At 44.1% G+C, this 14,945-nt stretch overlaps 1 protein-coding gene across 9 annotated transcripts in view; it reads right to left on the reverse strand.

Moving 5' to 3' along the window:
* Window positions 1–5,755: 5,755 nt before the first annotated feature.
* Window positions 5,756–14,945, reverse strand: part of LOC118839407 (collagen alpha-1(VII) chain-like) — a 32,473-nt gene continuing 23,283 nt past the window's right edge. For 4 of the 9 annotated variants that reach the window (XM_036746865.1, XM_036746864.1, XM_036746866.1 and 1 more), the window contains exons 20-24: window positions 13,980–14,117; window positions 12,431–12,502; window positions 11,923–12,040; window positions 9,697–9,863; window positions 5,759–6,130 (exon numbers count right to left, since the gene is read on the reverse strand). The gene's annotated coding sequence lies outside the window, so the exon portion shown is untranslated. Of the gene's footprint in view, window positions 6,131–9,696; window positions 9,864–11,922; window positions 12,041–12,430; window positions 12,503–13,979; window positions 14,118–14,945 lie in introns of all 9 variants that reach the window. The other 5 variants (XM_036746867.1, XM_036746869.1, XM_036746870.1 and 2 more) reach the window with 3 other exon arrangements.

Genomic DNA, 14,945 nt, shown 5'->3' on the forward strand with positions numbered 1-14,945 from the left:
TTCAGCTCTCTAGTATAAATTACAAAAGTGGTAGTCTTAAGAATCAAGGACCTTTCAAATCTCAGACAGTAACACTAGCTGTGTGACCTTAGACAATTCATTTGCTTTCCTCCTGAGTCTCAAGATCCTCAATCTTTTTTTCCCTTCTTAATCTGTCCCTCTGCATCACTCTTATAGAGGTCTTCCCAGTCTTCTCCAAAAGGGTCCCTTTCACAGTTTCTTCTGGCACAATAATATTCCGTTACACATATGCCACAATTTGTTTAGCCACTCGCCAATAGGACACCACCATAGTTTCCAGTTTGGGGCTTCACGAAAAGGAATGCCAAAAGCATTTTTGCACAAGTGGGTTTTTTTCCCCTCTGATTTCTTTGGGGTATCCTATTGGACCAAAGGAATTGTAGAGTGGCTCTTTTGAAGGGATAAGTACAAGTTGCCTCCAGGATGGCAGAGCCAGTTTGCATCTCCACCAAGAGAAGCCTTTCCTCAGCCTCTCCGCCGGCTGTCGTCTTTCTCTTGTCCTATTTGGCTGTCTGATAGATGAGAAGTAGAACCTCAAAGTTGCTTTAATTTATATTTCTCTATTAGTGATATAGAGCTTTAAAAAAAAACCCATGGGTGTGTTACCCTTGGTTTCTTCCTTTGAATTTCCTTATTTGTGAGGCAGAAATAATCATTCATCCTCATACACCCTACTTCTGAATTGTGAGGAAGGTGCTTTGTAAACTTTAAGACTATAAAAATGTGAGCTTTTATTATCTCCTGCCTTTGACCTGCTCCCTGACAATTCCTCCCACTCTCTTTTCATCTCTGCTTTTTGTCCAGTCAGGTGGGCCTCCATTTCTGTTTGTCAGAGCCTATTTGTCCACTGCTGACCTCCCTGGCATTGGTGCAAAGCTCCTTCAATTAAAAATGTGTATGTATGTATGTGTACACACACACACACACACACACACACACACACACACACACAGATATAGGCCAATGAGTAGGCCAATGAGCCTCTAGGATTTTGATTCCTGGGACAGTTCCCTAAACTGTTAAATCAGCAGCATGCTGAATCACTTGCCTGGATTTTAGCAAATGAAGATACCTTGATATTCTTGTGGAAGAAATGGAATCCTATAGGCTAGAGGATAATACGAGTGGATGAATTCAGAACTGGTAGGATGTCATTCATCGCTTGTTCCAAGGTGACTTGGAAAGAAGCTCCCCCTCTCCCCCATTCTAGGGATCTGTAATTGGCTTTGCTATTTAGCATTTCCATCAATAAAAGTGAGTCATAGGATAGATGGCATCATTGTGAAATGTACAGATGTCCCCAAATTAGGAGGAATAGCACACTGGGTGACAAGATCCGGAAAGATGGCAACAGGCTGGAAAATGGAGCTGGGCATGACAATGAGATGAAATTTAATAGGACTGAATATCAAGTCTCACTTCAGTAGATCCAAGAAAGCAACTTTACAAGGATGAGATAAGAGAAACAGTCTGAAAAAGACTTGAGGCCTAAAATCCCAAGGGAATTAATTTTTAAAAAGAGGAATGAAGTGGAACAACACCTCAGATTATAAGTCAGTAATACTCAAAACTATTTGACACTTTTAAAAAAATAATCAGTAGACAGACTAGCTAAGGAAGAATTAGGAAAACATGACTGCAATAACTCGGTGTTCAGTTAAACCCAAGAGCAGAAATGAGTTCCCCACTTGACAAAAATTGTTGGGAAAACTAAAAAGCAGTTTGGCTGACATTAGGCTTACATCAATATCTTCACCATATATTGTAATAAACTCAAAATGTATGGGTGACCAGAATATTAAAAAGTCGCTTAAAAAAACAACAAACTAGAAGACCACAAACTAGCACAAGCTGGGAGGGGATGGGGTACCTACTTGTTTTGGGGCACTGTCCTGCTGATAAAAGGACGAAAACTAAATGTTCCTTCTCAAGTAATCTTACATTCTGTCAAGGTTTTGCAGGAACAAAATGAACCACATTAGGATAGGAAGGGAAGTGGTTAATGGGGAAAAGAAATGTATAAAATATCTCTGATAAATATCTGATATCCAAGCTATACAAGAAACCAACAAACCTATAGGCCAAAAGCCAGTCTCTAGTGAATAAATTGTCAAAGGATATGAATAAATGGTTCTCAATAGAATTCCAAATGATTAACAAGGCAAGAGTGCTCCAAATTAGAGAACTGCATGTCAAAACAACACTTAAAGGTTTTGCTTCACTCCTCTCAAATGGGTAAAGATAATAAAAGATGGGAATAGTCAACATTCAAGGAATCGTGAAGAAATGGCCTTGCCGATACATTATTAGTGGAATTGATCTAACTTTTAGGTCATAGGAACATAGATTCAGAGCTTGAAGAAACCAAAGAAGCCCTCTCGTTTCACAGATGAAGAAACTAAGGACCAGGGAAGTGCCCTGCCCAAGGGTACAGATATTAGAGCCAGGATTCTGAAACACAATTTGGAATAACGTTAAGTGAAAATTCCCATGACCTTTTCACATACGTATTCCACTGCTGGCCATTCACCCTGGAAGGGTCGATGAAAAAAAGGTCCCTCATTTACCAAAATATTCATAGCAACTTTTTTTTTTAGTTGCCAAAAACTAGAAATAAGGCAGATGCAAAACTAGATAAAGCAGATTGGAAAACGGGCAAGCACACAAATACAACAGAATACTGTGTTGTAGGGCAGCTAGGTCACACGGCAGATAGAGCACCGTGTCTGGAGTCAGGAAGACTGGAGTTCAAATGTGACCTCAGACAGCTTAACCTGGGCAAGTTGCTTCACCCTGTTTGCCTCAGTTTCCTCATCTGTAAAATGAACTGGAGAAGAAAATGGCAAACCACTCTAGTATCTTTGCCAAGAAAACCCCAAATGGGGTCACGAAGAGTCAGACGTGTCTGAACAACTGTGTTGGAAACGACAATGATGCATACAGAGAATCATGGAAAGACAGGAATTAATGCAAAGTGAAGTCAGTAGAACCAGGGAAACGATACACACAGTGGCGATGGTGTAAATAAAAAGAACAGAAAAAAAAGAAACAACATTGGGAGATTAGAATAACCAAGCCTGGCCCCAAAGAAGAAATGCCTCACCTCTCTGCAAAGGTGGAGATGTGTGGGTAGAGAATGCCAAGGATGTCACACTTGGTGTGTAGGGCAATTTTGCTGAAGTTCTTTCTTTTTCTTTTCAATGCTTTGTTAGAAGGGAGGTCTCCCTGAATTGGGGAAGCTAGAGGGATGTATTGGGAAATGTAGATAATATAACCCTAAAAATTAAACCAAAACAGCTGGAGATTACAGGGGAGGAGGGCAGCTTCAATAGGAGTCAAGCGTGATACAGCAGTCCTAAAATGCTTAGGTGTTACTGGAGCTGACCCAACTTGTGGGGAGGGTAGGTAGTACAGTGGATAGAGCACAGGCCTGGAGTCAGGAAGACCTGAGTTCAAATTCGAGCCTTAGGCACTTGCTGTGTGACCCTGCGCAAGTCACTTTACCTCTGTGTCTCAGGTTCTTCAATGTAAAATGAAGACAATGATAGTATCTACCTCCCAGGGTGGCTGACAGGATTGACTGAGATAATACTTATAAAGCACTTAGCACAGTGCCTGGCACACAATAGGTGCTTAATAAATGCTTATTCCCTTCCTCCATAATTATAAAGCACCTAGCTCAGTGCCTGGCACACAGTAGGTGCTTAATAAATGCTTATTCCCTTCTTCCTCACCTGCTGGGCCCTAGAGGGCAGGACTAGTTGTACAGGGTGTTACTTGAGAAGAAGCAGATTAAGGCCCAATGCAAGGAAGAACTCGGTAGTCAATAATATCTCTACCTAAAAATACTTCCTGCCTCAGGGAGTAGTGGGTTCTGCAGAATGAAATTTGAACTCAGGTCCTCCAACCCTAAATCCAGTTTTCAGTGTCCCCTGAGTCATAGCAAGTTGGTTTGGGGTCATTTGCACTCCAACCCTCAGCAAGGGTAACCCTGGACCTCAGCAGCCATTAAGAGTGAGTCCCCTTTATGGTATGACCATCAACCGGTCACCATCACTCACCTGTGAAGGCCGTCTGTCCCTCACCTGGCTCAGCTGGACTTTGTGCGACTTGCACTCATCTCTGCCCTCTGAGGCTAGACTGAACCCATCAATGCCTCTTACCTGTGTCTGCCCTTTAAGTACTAGGAAGTAACCCTCTTGTGCCCTCCTCTCTGTATCGTCTCTCTTTCTGGGCTAAATGGTTCCACTTCTGCCCGTCAATCACCACAGGACTCGAACTTAAGGCTATTATTATTCTGGCTGGGGGTGAAGGTAACAGACGTTTATTATGTGCTGGCCTAAGCAGTGTACAAATATTATCTCATTTGATCCTCACAACAACCCTGGGAGGTAGGTGCTCTATTGTCTTTATTTTGCAGTTGAGGAAACTGAGGCAAGCAGAGGCTAAGTGACTTGTCCAGGGTCACACAGCTACTAAGTGTTCGATATTGGATTTGAACTCAGGTCTTCCTGACTCCAGGCCAGGCGTTCTGAGCCTCTGAGCCACCTAGCTGCCTGGGCTGGTCATCTTCCAAACACTCCAGGTTATCAATATCTTTCCTAAGCTGTAGTGCCCATAACTGAACACAATACTCCAGATGTGGTGTGCCCAGGGAAGAAGAGTTTTCTAATTTCTGAAAGTTAGGTCTTTTTTTGGATGAGGCATTCGGGATTAAATGACTTACCCAGGGTCACACAGCTGTGTCTGAAGCTGCATTTGAACTCAGGTTTTCCAGTACTCTATCCACTGAGCCACCAGCTGCCCAGCAGAACAAGATGTTTCCTTCTTAAACAAGTCAACTCATAAGGCTTGAACGCCAAGTCCTCTCACCAGCTTCAAGATCCATAGATATGGAACCTGTTATTATCATTAACTGCCCCTTCCCCTCTGGAGAAAGAAAAACCCCAAATAGAGTCTAGTTGCTGCAAAGTCAAGGTGGTAGATGTGGATGGTGGAGTGTTTAGGAGGGACAGAGGTGGTCTACAGTGAGGGTCTAAGGAGCTAGTGCCATCCCTCGGCATTCTGAGAAGACTATCTAAAGGGGGCTCCCAGGGCTCCAGTTGCCAGGGGAACATTTCTTTGCCCAGGCCTTCCGCAGAAGTAACACAGAGCCTAATGAGGGACTAGTGGTGGCAGGGGACTATAGGGGAGGGGTGCACCAGCCCAGGAAGAATGGGGGTCAGAAGCTGCTGGGGGCTGCAGTGGATGCATCAAAGGCCCCATGACTGAATGGGCTACTTGGAGTGAGCTTCCTCAGGAGGCAGACCCTTTTGTGGAGTCTCACCATTAGGGGGCCTCAAGTCTAATGGGAAGTCAGCTCTCTTGCCCTCAGATAATCATTATCCTCAGGGAGCCCCCGTCTGATGGTGGACACAAGACCCTACCCACTGGGAACCAGGAGATGAGGATCAGCACATTTCTGTCTATTGGCTGGGTGGGCAGGTTGCCTCCCATCCTAGGTCCAGGGGCCCCTGGTGTTTGGATCCCCAGGCCTGGGAAGAGCCTCAGCCAAAGGGGTGGAAGGGTGCCAGGGGGTCCCAGCAGCTCTTAGTGTGTGCGCATTGAGGCAAGCCACTCAACAAAGAGTGGGGCTGAGCTCCCTGTAAAGAAAAGTGAATGGGTGGGGGGCAGGGGAGGAAGGGGGACAGGGACCCTTCGGAGGGAGAGTGAAAAAAGAACAGAAAGAAGCAGAGATAATCGTTTAGAGAAGAGTTAATTCAGTCTCAGATGCAGGGTTGGGAGGCAAGGGAAGGGACTTGAAGAGAATTATCCATCCAGGGTGAGCCAAGCTCCTCCCCCCAACCCAGCCCCCTTCCTGAGAAGCTAGGCCCCAGCTCCTAATCTTCCAGGACCAGGGAGAGACGAGGAGTGCCTGACATTTAGGCCCACCTGCTTCCCTTGGATCCTATCTGAAAGAAGGTCCTGAAGTCAGTGGTCAGATCAATGGGCTTATACTCTTCCAAGGCGACGTGAGAGCCCTGCCTCCGGCGTGGTGCCTTCTTGTCTAGCCGGGGGCACAGCGGATAGGTGGTTGCCTGGGGTATATAAGGGCTCTGCAGGAAGGTAGCTGGTAGAGAGGGAGAAAGAGCCGCTAGAGAGGCAGATGGCAGTCGAACCGGATCTTCTAGTTCTTGGTTATCTGGCCCTGAACCCAAATTGTCCCTTGTGCTCCACACCCAGGATTCAACACTCCCTCCTCTTGAAGCCAGTGGGGCACCCAATGTAGAGTCCCTGGGAGTTCTTCCTCATCCCAAGGGAGCTACAGAGATCCAGTTGGCCTCACACCTCCACCCCTGGGAAAGAGGAAGCCCAGAGCCATAAATAAGGCAGATGACTATTTTTCATAGTTGGAGGGGACTGAGAATGTGGAATGTCAGAGCTGAGGTGGATCTGAAAGCATTGTATATCAGAGCTAAAATGGACCGTGGTCATTGGGAGGGACTCTAGACCATGGAATGTCACAGCTGGAAGGGACATTAGAATATAGCACAACAGAACTGCAAGGACCCTTAGACTGTCAAAGCTGGGAGGGACTCTAGAACATAGAAAGTCAGAGCTGGAACCTCCACTTGGCTTGCTAGAACCCTCCCTTCTCTTTCGTGAGTAAATTCCTTCCTCCCAGATATCTTCATCTCACCCTTTTCCTGTCATCTGGCACATTAAAGACATGAGATTCTCTCTGGAGGGCAAAACACCACTAGCCACCTTTCCCAGGGTTTGCCACTGTTTAATAAATCATTGTTGATTGTCTGATCTTAGTCAAACTACGTAACCTCCCAGTTTCCTTATCTGGAAAATGAGGTGGTCTCTGAAGTTCCTTCCAGCTCTGGACCTATGATCTTTCCCCCTCTCCCACTCACTTACACACATACTAGAAACTAGCTCCACACCTTCCCTTCTCCTGACTCCTTTGTTCTCATCTCAGAGGAAGAGAAGTGGTCTCTTCCTGCCAAGACCAATCCCACTACTTGAAGTCAGTTTCTGCTGAGAGTCTGTTCCTGAGATCACTCCTTTCTCTTTCAGTTTTAATCTGTCCCTATCTACTGAGTCTCCTTTATCCTTTAAAAAAAGATTTGTTTTTTTCTCTTTTTTTTCTTTTAAAAATTATTTGTTATAAGGGATGACTCTAGGAGGGAGAAGGGGAGGCAGACAGAAATCTAGGCATTGTGAAACAATGAGATATGAGCACATCAGACAACAACAACAAATCTTCACTTGATTCCACATCCCTCTCAAGCTACTGGCCCATATCTCTTTCCCAGTTTGTTCCCCGCCTTTTATTGCCAAGTTCCTAGAATCATCCGCATTCACCTCCCGTTGCTTTCTCATTGCCCATTCATTCCTTGCTTCCTTGTAACCTGGCTTCCCACTTCCCATTTCTCACCTCTCTACTGAAAACGTTCTCTCCAAGGTTCCCAGCATATTCTCACAGTGCTCTGTTCTCAGCCCTCATCTTCTTTGACCCTTCTGGTGCTTTTTGCACTGTCAACTATCCCTTCCTCCTGGGCTGATAGCTTGAGAGGAATGTGGAATCGAGTGAAAAATTTTGGTTTGGTTTTTAATGTGTTCGTATCTTTTGTTTTCACATCACCTGGATAACCCTCCTGGGGACTTTCTTCTCTTCTGTTCTGCTACTCTCTCCTGGATGGTCCCCTGAGGACCTGAGCACTCTCCGTATCACAGGAACACAGATTTACAGAGTCTAGTCATTTCACAGAGGAGGAAGGAGAGGCTCAGAGAGATCCTGTGAGTTTCCCAAGGTCGCATAAGTCGCATAAGGGCTTGGTGCTTAGAAGAGCAGTACGTTTCAGGGTCTTCTCCTTTGCTGGATCATCAATCACCTCTTTCCTGTCCTCCTGACTGTGGCTGTTCTCCTGGGTTCTGTCCTGGCCCCCTTCTTTCCTTCCTTTACTTGCCTCTCAGCTCCCATGGGGTTAGTGAAGATCTAGATGCCCCTGCCCTGTCTCTTGCTGAACTTCCTGACTGTTGGACAGCTCCACCAGGATGGTCTGTCAGCCTCTCAAACTCAACAGGTCCAAAATTGAAATCAATGTCTTCTTCATTAAACTCCTCCCATCCCCCCAACTTCCCATTTCTGCTGAGGGCACTACCATCTTCTCTGTCATCCAGAGGTGTAACTATGGAGTCATTCTGGACTTCACCTTTTCCCTTGCTCCCCACATGAAATTAATTGCCGTGTCAATATTCCATCTACACTGTCTCTTGCAGTCAGTCAACAAGTATTTATTAAGCACCTTCTGTGTGTCAGGTACTGTTTTTCATACCTTCATCACCTCATGCCTGGGATGCTGCATAGTGTTCCTAGTCGGTCTCCCCTGTCTCCTGTCTTTTCCCCTCTCCAGTCTATCCTCCATGTGACTGCCCATAGAATCTTCATAAGGCACACATCCAACCATGTCTAATATGTCTAACTTCCCTACTCAGAAACTTTCAGGGTTTCCCTAATACAAAGAATCCAGCCTGGCATTTCAGGCTCCTTATCATCTGACTCCAATGGTCCTTTCCTGCCTTATTTTCTTAGAACACACAGCTTAACACTATATTCTAGTCCAACTAGATAACTCATCATGCCCTGTCTGGTCTGTGTCTGTGTCCAAACCTTCCCTGGTGCCTGTAATCCACTACCTTCTCACTACTGTCTTCCATATCTTTCTTCAGCCTCAGCTCAGTTACCATTTCCTCTAGGATGTCCCAGTGCAGTAGCAAACAATGCATGTTCCTTCTGTTCCCTCTGCCCCCACCTCCAACCCTCCCACCTCAGTCTCTGTCTTTTTCTCTGTCTTCCCCCTCCCCTCCCTCTTTGTCCTTCCCTACACCGCTCTCAATTTTCTTCCTATTTACTTATCTGTGTACATGTTGTTATACCTCCCCCCACCAAGTGTAATATAAGCTCCTTGAGAATAGGAACAATCTCATTTTTATCTTTGTATGCCCAGCACCTTCCATAGTATTCCATACATAGTGAGCACTTAATGTTTACCAGATTGAATTTAATTAAAATGGAAGAAAACTTAGAGCATACAAAGAACAAGAATGGACCTTAGATCACAGAATAAACATTATCTCTGGAAGGAGGTCTTAGAACAGGGAATGTTAGAGCTGGGAGGGCCCTTAGAACAGGCAATGTTAGAGTTGGGAGGAACCTTAGAACAGAGAATGTCAGAGCTGGGAGGGTAGAACACAAAATGTCAGAACTGAGGTGGGGGGGGCCTTAGAACACAAAATGTCAGAACTGGGAGGTATCTCATTGATCATCTGATATAAATTTCTCATTTTATATTTGAGGAAACTGAGGCCTATTGAGTGTGGGGTAGAGGTGTAGGGCCATTACAGGATGGAATGATTCTCCTAAAGTCACACAGCTAGTTCGTAGCAGAATCTCAAACACAACCCATATTTCCTAACTCCTAGTCCAGGGGACATGGAAGATTCCCTGGTGAAAGCTTCCCCCAGAGCCCCACCTCACAAACAGGTGGAGGACTCAGCTCCACTTAGGGGGAGAATGGAACATCTTGGGCCCCTGGCCCCAGGAGCAGAAGGAGTGCCTCTTTCTACCAGGGCCTGGCATCCCCACCCTGGTGAGGAAGGAAGGTGGGAGGCAAGGGGGCTCACAGTGGTTTTGCCGCTTGATCCGGTCCACGATGTTCAAGACTTTTTGCTCTTGTGGACCAATGTCTGAGGTTCGGGAGAAGGCTCTCTTGTGGGAATGAGGTTGTCGGGCAGGATTAACAGCATGTTCCTTATACTTTGTCATACATTTCATCTTCTTTTGATAATAACTGGGGAATCAGAGACCCTCACTTAGCCCTGGGCCCCAAGGCAACTGGTAAATTTCCATGGTACGAATTCTGGGCATCCATGGGGGCCCACTGGCTAGGGCAGGGAATGGACTCAGGCCTTTATAAATGTCCAGGAATCAGTTTATAGAGAAAACACTTTCCTCACAACAGCCCCATAGGGAAAGTAACGCAAATATTATTTGTTTGTTTTTGGAGGGGGAATGCAGGGCAATTGGGGTTAAGGGACTTTCCCAAGGTCACACAGCTAGTAAGTGTGTCAAGTGTCTGAGGTCGGATTTGAACTCAGGTCCTTCTGATTCCAGGGCCGGTGCTCTACTCACTGCACCACCTAGCTGCCCCCAAAATATCATTTTAACTATTCTGCAGAAGAAGAAACTGTCTCCCGAGCCTTGCTCAGCATCCCATGCTTAGTGATGAACAGAGCTGTTCAAGTCTTGGGCTAGAGATTTAGGATTCTTAGAAGATGGAAGTGACTTTAGAAACCAAGTCTAACCTCCTCATTTTACAAATGAAGGAGCGGAGGCCGACAGAGGTGAAGTGACTTGGCCAAAGTCACACAGCTAGGAAGTGTCCCAGGCAAGATTTCAAGTCAGATCTTTCCGATGCTAAGCCAGTGCTCTAGTCACGCCACCACCTGGCTGCCTCCACTCCATTACTCTGGTCCAAGTTTCATCGGTGTAGGGAACTCCCGGTACAAGAACTCGCTCCCCTGAACAGGTCTGTGAGTCATCTGTAACTTATCACCTCAGATGTGTAGGTGACCTGGGGTCACTCGGGTTGAGTCATGAGCTCAGGCTCACAGACAGGATTTGAACTCAAATCTTAGTGACGCCAAAGCCAGACATCTATCTATTGTACCATGCTGCCCCATATTCCACATTTTATACTGAGAGGCATTTTGACATAGCAAATAGAGGGCTGTTGCTGTGGTTTTTAGATGTATGTGTGTATAGTTATACATATGTACATAGATAGAAAGATAAACTAGAGAGAGTGATATATAGAGACAGAGGGAGATAGATTTAGAGGATTAGAGACAGAGGTATAGAAATAGGGATTGATATTTAAAGATATAGATATATGGAGACAGAAAAAGCTAGCTAGAGACAGACAGATCTAGAGATAGACAGAGAGATAGATGTAGAAATATATAGAGAGATATATAAATATATACATATATATATATATATATATATATATATATAGAAAGAAAAATACAGCAAGAGAAAAAGAGATATAGAAATAGAGAGAAAGAAATAGATGTATCTATATATAAAGATTGAAAGAAAAAGCTAGATATAAAGAATCAGAGAGATAGCTATAAAGAGATAGAGAAAGGGAAATATATAAAGAGATAGATCTAGAAATAGAGAGGTATATAAGGATAGAGATAGATATATAGAGACAGAAAGAGCTAGTTATAGATACAGAAATAGAGATGGAAAGAGACATAGAGAAAGCTATATAAGTATAGAGATCTCTCTATATAGAGATAGAAAGAGATGGAGAGATAGAGAAATATAGTGACAGAAAGAGAAAAGAGATAGCTATAGAGGGACGGAAATAAAGTTATAAAATTTGTCCGACTTAGTAGATGAATCCTGGGCAAATGCTTGAAGCACAGAGAGGTAGAATGACTAGGCTAAGGTCACATAGCAGGTAAATGTCAGGAGATGGATTTGAACTCAGGTTTTCCTGACAAACATAATAATGTATTTTATTAAAAATGATATCTTATAATTGCATCATGCTTCCTATTTGTATAATGTAAATATTTCTATTATTTCATTTGAATCCTTACCACCAACCTGTGAAGGAGGCAGGACAAAGATTATTAATCCCATTTTACAGGAAAAAAAAAAGCCAAACACACTTTAATGCTGACTCTGTAATGCTTGGTGGATCTTCCAAGGTTCAGGAGGTCATGAGAGATAGAGCCCAGACCTGAGGCCCGGTCTTCTCTCCCTCAGAACAGGGCTTTCTTTCATCACCCAAATCCCTCCCTCCCCCACCCTCTTTTCCCTGCCCCAAGGCTCACTTGGTGATCTCTTCCATGGAGGCTTCAGGCAAAGCTAGCATCTCTACCAACTGGGACAGGATTTCAAAGAGAAGAGTATGGGGATTTCGAATATTTGACAAAGGGCTGTTGTTCTGTTCTGGGGGAAGAGTGGAAGGCATCATCAGCTTATTAGCTGTAGTTGTCCTAGGTTTTGTCATGTCATTGTTTATTATCCGTAACTACAGGTGTGGGGTATTATCCCATCCCTACCCTCAACTACAAATTCTCTGAGGTCAGGGACACTCTTCATAAGGCTAGCATAGTGCTCTGTACACAGTAGGAGCTTAATAAGTGTTAGTTGCATGGATGAATGTATGAATGAATCCTCTTCTAGCCCCGATATCCTGTGTTGGTGACAAAGCTGGTGGGATAGGAGGGGGTCAGGTCTCCAACCCTGCAGGCCTTGGATGGTCTATAAAGTACCCTCACCTTCTGCTCATTCTGCTTATCACCAACCCTTATCTTACCCACAGGGGCCCCTTCTCACCCACAGATCGATAGAACCGATGAGTATCTGTCAGGACAGACAAGAAGTCCTTGAAATCCACATGTCCATCACCTGCAGAGACATCCAAAGGCTCACACAAAAGCCTCTTTTCCCAGCTCCCACCCTAGGGGGCTCCTCCTACCCAGCCACTTGATTGTCTCCGAAATGGGCTATTTGCAAAACATGGTTAAGTCCTATCCATTCCCTCTCCTAGCCCCATAAAAGGAAAGGTCATGTCTTAAAAACTTTTTTTGCCTTCTCTACTCTTTAACTGTTCTTTGTAATCAGTAGTCACTTAATAAATGCTTATTGAATGAGTGAATGAATGAGACTTAACTGAACTTGTGCTTCATATCTTCCCCACCTAATTAGAGCATCCTGAGGTTAAGGGCTACACCTCCCCATCAGATTGGAAAGTTCCTCAGGATGGGGACTCTGTGTGTCCCCCCCATCAGACTGGGAGCTAGAGTAAGTGAAGGGATTGTGCGTCCATCATCAGGGAACATAGAGAAAGCTATATAAGTATAGAGATGTCTCTAAATAGAGATAGAAAAAGATGGAGAGATAGAGAAATATAGTGACAGAAAGAGATAAAAGAGACAGCTTTAGAGGGAACATAGCATCATGGATTTTAAACTTAGAGTTCATCTTGGACCAACTCTGTCATTTTAGAGATTGTGCTGAGATCCCCATACAGAGTCTAAATGGGGACCAGAGATGTAAGCTACTCACTCAAGGTCACTCAAGTGACCTTGTAAGTGGAAGGGCCAGGATTTGAACTCAGCTCCTTTGACTCTAAATCCAACACTTTTTGTACACTGAGCAGGGACTTGATCTTTCCTCTCAGATGGAGAGCTCCCTGAGGGCAGAAAACCCACCCTATCCTCTGTTTCCTACCCCCAGTATCTCCTCTTCCTTTGTTTCCCTTCCCCTCTGCAGGGCTGGGACTAAAAATTTTTTGCATCAAAATTTTTATTATACTATCTCTATTTTCTTTGGATTTTAAAAAAAAAAGCCCTGTGTCATTTGATGTAGTTTGGTGCTTCAAGGCATTTTTAAAAATTGGGTCCTGATGATGCCTCCCAGTTCCTTTGCTCAGGCATCCATAAGACAGTGGTTTCCTACCAGCCAAGCTGTAGACCAGAGCCAATGGGGCATTGTCTTGGGGTCTCAGTTTCCTTTTCTCTACAATTAAAGCATTGGATGACAACACATTCCTTCCAGGTCCACATTCTATGATTCTATGATACTCACTTAGAAGAGTTGGTGAATGTCTAAAATGGGCTGGGCAGGCATTATAATCCCCATTTGACAAGTAAGAAAACTAGGGCCAGGAATGGTGGGATGAATTGGCTAAGGTCCCAAACTAATTTATCCCAAGCAAGTTAGTACCAGGGCTAGATGTGAAACCCAGGTCTCATGATTTCCAGTGAAGGGCCCTTTTCATCACAGTGTCAATCCCAAGGGGAGGGAGTTGTCAGGGGAATGGATGGAGAGGAAGCTGGGATCCTTGGGAAAGGGCAGGGGGGTCTCTTCAGTTTTTGCTCACCATTCACATCAGCACTTATCAGGGCATCAGCCATCTCAGACTGGGTCCTGGGTATCCCCACTATTAATAGGATGTTCTTCAGGCTGTGGATGTCAATTTCTCCAGGACCACAGAAAAATGTGAAATATTCTCTAAAAGCTGTGGAGAAGATGGGGCAAATCGATGGAGGGAACTGACTAAGGAAATAAGGAGAGCTATTCCCCCAGTGAATACGAACAAAGGTCAAAAGGATATGAATGGAGAGATTTCAAAGGACAAAGGAAGTAATTCAAACTATCAGCAACAAAATGAAAAAATACTCCAAACCACTAATAATTTTAGATGGGCAAATGAACATAACTTCAAAGTTCTGCCTCACACCCATCAATCAGACTGGCAAAGAGGGAAAAATAAATGTCGGAGAGGCTTCACGAAAACAGATACACTTGTATGATGTTGGTCCAGCCATTCAGGAAAACATTTTGAAATTATGCCCAGAAAGTTACTAAACTCTGCATACCCTTTGACCCAGCTCTCACCCTTTCTCTCCCTCTCTCTCTGTATATATGTATATATATTTGTGTGTATACATATACACATACATATATAATATATATACATACATATATATATGTATATATATATAGGCCATACCCTCAAAAAAGTCAAAGAAAGAGGAAAAGAGCCTATAGATACAAAAATATTTATTATAGACCCTTTTAAGGTAGCCCAAAATTGGAAACCAAGGGGATGTCCCCTCTCTTGGGAATGTCTAAACAAAATGTGATATTTGAATGTAATGGGATATTATTGCACCATAAGAAATGATAAAATGGACAGTTTCAGAGGACACTAAGAGGACCTGTTATGGGGCAAAGTAAGAAAAACTGGGCATATGCAATGATAACAACAGTGTAGAGAAAAACAACTTTGAAAGACTTTAAAACTCTGATCAATGCCGTGATGAACCACGAATCTTTTGGACCC

This window comes from Trichosurus vulpecula, chromosome 2 (assembly GCF_011100635.1).
Source record: "Trichosurus vulpecula isolate mTriVul1 chromosome 2, mTriVul1.pri, whole genome shotgun sequence".
Taxonomy (NCBI): Eukaryota; Metazoa; Chordata; class Mammalia; order Diprotodontia; family Phalangeridae; genus Trichosurus; species Trichosurus vulpecula.